Genomic DNA, 6,728 nt, shown 5'->3' with positions numbered 1-6,728 from the left:
GGAAGCCAGGTGGCAAGTTTCCCCACTAAATACTGTAACTCTTCTTAAATCACTATGTTATATAAAAACTACCATGATGTTGTAGATCACTTATACTTCAAAAGCAAACAAACTCATAGAGAAAGAGATCAGATTTGTGGTTACCAGAGGCCAGGTATGGGAAGAGGGCAAGTTGGATGAAGGCAGTCACAAGGCACAAACTCCCAGTTATAACACAAATAAGATATAATGTACAGTATGATAAAGATGATAAACATGCTATACCTTATGTATGAAGGTTGTTCAGAGAGTAAATCCTAACTGTTATCATACAGAAAAAAAGTTTTCTATGTCTTTAATTTTGCATTTTTATGAGATGATGGATGTTCACTAAATTTACTGTGATAATCATTTCATGATGTATATAAATCAAATCATTATGTTGCACACCCTGAACTTACATAGCACTGTACATCAGTTATATATCAATAAAACCGAAGGAAAAATAAAAACTATATTTAAAAAAAGAACTACAGTAGATAAAAAATATTCTCCATTCCCAAACACCCTAGAGATAATCATGGTTATCAAGTTCTTCACACACACACACACACACACACCCCTCAGCGGCAACAGCTGTGTATCTATATAAAAGCTTTTTTCTAATAACATTAACAAGATAATACTACACACACTAACCAACACATCTTATTTTTTAAGATTCTTTTATCAGGACCATTTTTAAAGTCTTTTATTGAATTTGTTACTTCTGTCATATGTTTTGGGTTTTTAGACTATGAGTCATGAGAGGTCTTAGTTCCCCAAGACCTAAGGGGATGGAACGCCCACTCACCACATTGGAAAGTGGAGTCTGAACCACTGGATTGCCAGACAAGTCCCATAACCGAAACATTTTAATCATTAAGCTTTTCAACATTTTCATACTAGTACTTGCAGATTTAGTCTATTTCTTTTAACAGTAGGAAAGGGTTCTGCTTGTCATTTACAGATTGGCACTTGCCATCAGCTCTTGCCATCTACCTCTTCAAGGATTAAATCATGTGCTGCTATAGCTGCTGATTTTCAACACCCCCTGAAGGAGTTCAGGGTGGAGAGCAGAAATGAGGCATTCTGTGCTCCTGGAAAACCGGCAGGACAAGTCTTCAGATAGTGAGATATTTTCAGGAGCTGATTTTATGAGCCCAACTCTTGTATCTCCTCATCTCTAGAAAAGCACCAAAATCCTCTGTGACGATGCTTGTTTCTCGTGACTAGCAGAAGCTTCACGAGACCAGCAGAAGCTATCTACAAAAAATATGTGCTTGACTGCATGTACTTGCCCTTTGCCAGAATCACATATATTCTGTCCTTCCCCTCTACCTCTTTGGAACAGTTTCTCAGAGCTATCTGAGATGCTCTCTCCCGGGCTGCAGTTCTCGTATTGCTCCAAATAAAAACTTAAGTGAAAACTCTCAAGGTGTACATCTTTTCTTAGTCAATACATTGTAAGATGTAGACTAATTTAACCACTAACTTACTGACAGTTAGAACTTACTGATTAGGTAATTCTGAGTTGCCTTTTGCTTAAAGAATTTACTTCTCGTGGTTCTGGAGAGTAGAAGTCCAAGATCAAGGTCCTGGCAGGGTTCGGTTTCCCTGAGGACTCTATCTACAGCTTAGGGCGCTCACTTTCTTGCCCTGATCTCACATGGTTTGTCCTCCCTGTGAGAGCATTCCCAATGTCTCATCCTCTTCTCACAGGGACACCGGTCATACTGGATTAGGGATCCACCTCACTGGCCTCATTTTAATTCAGTCACCTCTTTAAAGACCTTCCCTCCAAATATGGTTACACTCTGAGGTACAGAGACTTGAGACTTCAACATGGAATTTTGGGGAGACACAATCCCACCCAAAACGAGAAGCATTTCACAACATACTAAAGTATCAGCCCTTCATTCCTGCTTGCCCCCACTCTCAAAGAATTTTTTTTAAAAAACTGCTTTAGAATTCTGAAAGTATATTTTGGTAGAGATCCGAAGGGAAATAGACAAATAATACAGCATTATGTTGTTGCAGCCATGCATTCTGGGAAACAGACTCACTCAGAAGGACGATGCAGATAGTGGAGTGCAGTTGATTACACTGGCGGGCCCAGGGCAGAGTCTCCTCTTAGCCAAGGACCCCGACCAGTTTTTCTGAAAACCTTATATACCCTAAGTGTTCGTGCCCAAACCCATCTCCCCAGATTCCCTGAAACTAGTCTGAACAAAGAAAAAGAAAGATAGAATCAAAGTTAACCCGTGATTCATATGCCTTAAGCCTAGGTAGTTAACAGTGGACCCTTATCAATAGGCCTGTGGTCATACCCCACTAGGCATAATAGAACTTAGGATTCTATTCAGTTACACAGATAATTAAGGTTTTCTTTTAGGCAACAGAGAGTCTAGGTATGAGCCCTGGGGCTCTTCCATCCAGGGGGTCTGTTTTTCCAGTTGGTATGTCATTTCCATAGATACTGGGCATATAGCTCAAAGTCCACAGTCCGGCCCAAGATGGAGTCCTGCTTTCAAGATGGAGCCTGTTCTGTTTCCTCCTTCATTTCCCACCTCTTGATGCTCTTAACTCATAGTATGAACATCATTCACAGGGATATACTGCACCCTGACTCTCTGACCGCCAATTTGGGAGAACGACATCAACCTCTGAGTTACAAAGTTCATAATACATTGTAAAATAAAGGGTCCACAAAGTAGAACTATCAAGGCAACTATAATAATGGTAAATATAGTTTTCCACCAATCACCTTTCACCCAAGATAGGACCGAAGTCCAAAAAGGGAGATTATCATCAGACATAGCTTTCACCTGACCTTTCACGTCGTCTATTTACCATTGCCAGATAAATCAGGACTATATACACAACGTTCAACTTTAATTATAGCACAGGTCCCTCCTTGTGCTGGCGCTATGGTCAGTCTCAAGACGATACCAGCAAGTCCTTGTAGCAGCAGTTGCTTGTAGAGCTTCATCTCTGAGTTTCTTCTTTAAGATGATCTTGGTTTCGTGGGGATCAGTGGGGTCCTTTTGTGTAGTCCACTTGGTGTCCTCTGGGTCTGCGTGGTATGCTCTCTTCAGCCACATGTGGTGGATTCACGGAGTGACACCTGCAACTTTAACTGCTGTAGGGCTGGTTAGAACAACAGTATATGGACCCTTCCAATGTGGGGCCAAGGAGTCGTGTTTCCAGCCCTTGACCACACCTGATCCCCGGGCACAAATTCATGAATCTGTTCCCCAAGGGGGAACGGCATCCTTTCTTGTACAAACTTAGTTACCTGACTTATTACCTTACCCGGTTGTTCCATCTGCTGTGAAATCTCATCTTCCCTTACCTGAGGCAAATTTGTTGACACCTGTTTTACAATGGGAGGGGGCCTCCCATACTCAACTTTGTATGGAGAATAGCCATGTGACCGTGGGGTCATCCTGAGTCTGAGCAGAGCCTTTGGAAGCAAGTCCACCCGGGAGCAGTCAGTCTCTTATGATCCACTTGGAGAGGGTCTCTTTTAAGTGTCCAGTTGGTTCATTCCACCATTCCAGAACTCTGAGGCCTATATGCCGTATGTAATTTCCACTTGATATTTAGAGCTTTACACACCGGTTGAATTAAGTCTGGTACAGAGGCAAGGCCATCGTCTGATCCTGTACTGGTTGGAAACCCAAGCTGGGGATTATTTCTCGAAGCAGACAGCGAGCCACTTCATTTGCTCTTCAGTTGGGGTGGGGAAGGCCTCCACCCATCCTGAGAAGGTACATACCATGAGTGTCAGCAGGTTTAAAGTCCACTTAGACTGCCTTTTAACTGTATTCCTGGAGGTTTTTGTTCATGTCCCGGGGCAGCATTGCCCTTCCCCATTTTTGGTGGCCCTTTCTGCTTCAGCCAGCTGGTCTTGGGCCAGGGTATACTGTGGGAGAGTTAAAGTTAACTCAGGCATTTTTGAGAGCACACAGGTTCTGATAGATCCCCCACCAGCAGGCCCACATTTCTCAGCCACATGTTTTGAGGCTTTATCTGCTAGTTGGTTTCCCCCTGTTTGTGGGGTGTCTTCCTATTGGTGACCCCAAAAATGCATTACTGCTATCTTTTCAGGTTCCCATACAGCATCTAATAGAGTGGAGATTTCTTCTTTGTTTCTAATATCCTTTCTGTTGGCTGTCAGGAGACCTCGCTCTTTATATAAAGCTCCATGTACATGTAAAGTAGCAAAAGCATACCTTGAGTCTATGTAAATGTTTGTCTTCTTGCCTTTTGAGAGCTGGAGGGCCCAGATTAGAGCACATAGTTCGGCCAGTTGAGCAGATCAGTGTGATGGCAGAGAGCTGGCCTCAGCGATGGCTTCTTCTGTGACAACTGCGCATCCCGACAGTTGTTGTCCTTGTTTCGCTGGTGCCTTTGTGTACAGGACCCACTCTGGGTCTGGGATTGGCTGGTCTCTCAAGTCAGGTCTGCTGGCAAAAACTTCTTCTAGGATTTCCTTGCAACTGTGTGAGGGCCCACCTTCTCCCACAGGAAAGAGCGTGGCTGAATTCAGGGCCTGACAAGGCTCAGTAGTAACATGGGGATTCTCACATAACAATTCCCGGTATTGAGTATTCCAGGATATTGACAGTCATTTATGGGGGTCCCCTCACAGGAGGTGGCAAGAATACACAAAAGAACTGTACAAAAAAGATCTTCACAACCCAGATAATCATGATCACTCACCTAGAGCCAGACATTCTGGAATGTGAAGTCAAGTGGGCCTTGGAAAGTGTCGCTACGAACAAAGCTAGTGGAGGTGATGGAATTCCAGTTGAGCTATTTCAAATCCTGAAAGATGATACTATGAAAGTGCTGCACTCAATATGCCAGCAAGTTTGGAAAACACAGCAGTGGCCACAGGAATGGAAAAGGTCCATTTTCATTCCAATCCCAAAGAAAGGCAATGCCAAAGAATGCTCAAACTACCGCACAATTGCACTCATCTCACACACTAGTAAAGTAATGCTCAAAATTCTCCAAGCCAGGCTTCAGCAATACGTGAACCGTGAACTTCCAGATGTTCAAGCTGGTTTTAGAAAAGGCAGAGGAACCAGAGATCAAATTGCCAACATCCGCTGGATCATGGAAAAAGCAAGAGAGTTCCAGAAAAAACATCTATTTCTGCTTTATTGACTATGCCAAAGCCTTTGACTGTGTAGATCACAAGAAACTGTGGAAAATTCTGAAAGAGATGGGAATACCAGACCATCTGACCTGCCTCTTGAAAAATCTGTATGTAGGTCAGGAAGCAACAGTTGGCACTGGACATGGAACAATAGACTGGTTCCAAATAGGAAAAGGAGTACGTCAGGGCTGTATATTGTCACCCTGCTTATTTAACTTCTATGCAGAGTACAACATGAGAAATGCTGGACTGGAAGAAACACAAGCTGGAATCAAGATTGCCGGGAGAAATATCAATAACCTCAGATATGCAGATGATACCACTCTTATGGCAGAAAGTGAAGAGGAACTAAAAAGCCTCTTGATGAAAGTGACAGTGGAGAGTGAAAAAGTTGGCCTAAAGCTCAACGTTCAGAAAACAAAGATCATGGCATCCGGTCCCATCACTCCATGGGAAATAGATGGGGAAACAGTGGAAACAGTGTCAGACTTTATTTTGGGGGGCTCCAAAATCACTGCAGATTGTGTTCGCAGCCATGAAATTAAAAGACGCTTACTCCTTGGAAGAAACGTTATGACCAACCTAGATAGCACGTTCAAAAGCAGAGACATTACTTTGCTGACTAAGGCCCATCTAGTCAAGGCTATGGTTTTTCCTGTGGTCATGTATGGATGTGAGAGTTGGACTGTGAAGAAGGCTGAGCACCAAAGAATTGATGCGTTTGAAGTGTGGTGTTGGAGAAGACTCTTGAGAGTCCCTTGGACTGCAAGAAGACCCAACCAGTCCATTCTGAAGATCAGCCCTGGGATTTCTTTGGAAGGAATGACACTAAAGCTGAATCTCCAGTACTTTGGCCACCTCATGCGAAGAGTTGACTCATTGGAAAAGACTCTGATGCTGGGAGGGATTGGGGGCAGGAGGAGAAGGGGATGACAGAGGATGAGATGGCTGGATGGCATCACAGACTCCATGGATGTGAGTCTGAGTGAACTCCAGGAGTTGGTGATGGACAGGGAGGCCTGGTGTGCTGCGATTCATGGGGTCGCAAAGAGTCAGACACGACTGAGCCACTGAACTGAACCTCAGAGGAGAGTGTTGACCTCATGCAGGACTTTTACGATCAAATCTTGGCCCAGAGTCAGCTTGGTTGCCTCCCAGACCAGTAAGGCAACCACAGCAACTGTCCATAAGCGTCCCGGCCACCCAGTGGCAACACTATCTAGCAGTTTCAAGAGATAAGCCACACATCTGTCCCGTGCCCCATAGTCTGGGACAACACTCCCATAGCCACCTTGTCCTTTTCAGTCATGTGAAGAGTAAATGGCTTAGCAAGGTCTGGCAGGCCCAAGGTGGGTGCGGACGTCATTGTACCGGGATTGAGTTCTATTACCAGTGGGACTTGCTTTGCAAGCCTAGGGGGGTTTTCTTCCGCCCAGACCTCAGGGAATTGTTGAGTTAACTCTCTCTCTCGACTGTTTAGCCCATCCAGTTTCCATTCCAGGAGATTGTGCAACCTCCATTCATCTTGAGGGGTTCCTAA

The sequence above is a fragment of the Capricornis sumatraensis genome, chromosome 5 (genome assembly GCF_032405125.1).
Source record: "Capricornis sumatraensis isolate serow.1 chromosome 5, serow.2, whole genome shotgun sequence".
NCBI lineage: Eukaryota > Metazoa > Chordata > Mammalia > Artiodactyla > Bovidae > Capricornis > Capricornis sumatraensis.
This window is presented reverse-complemented; position numbering follows the sequence as displayed.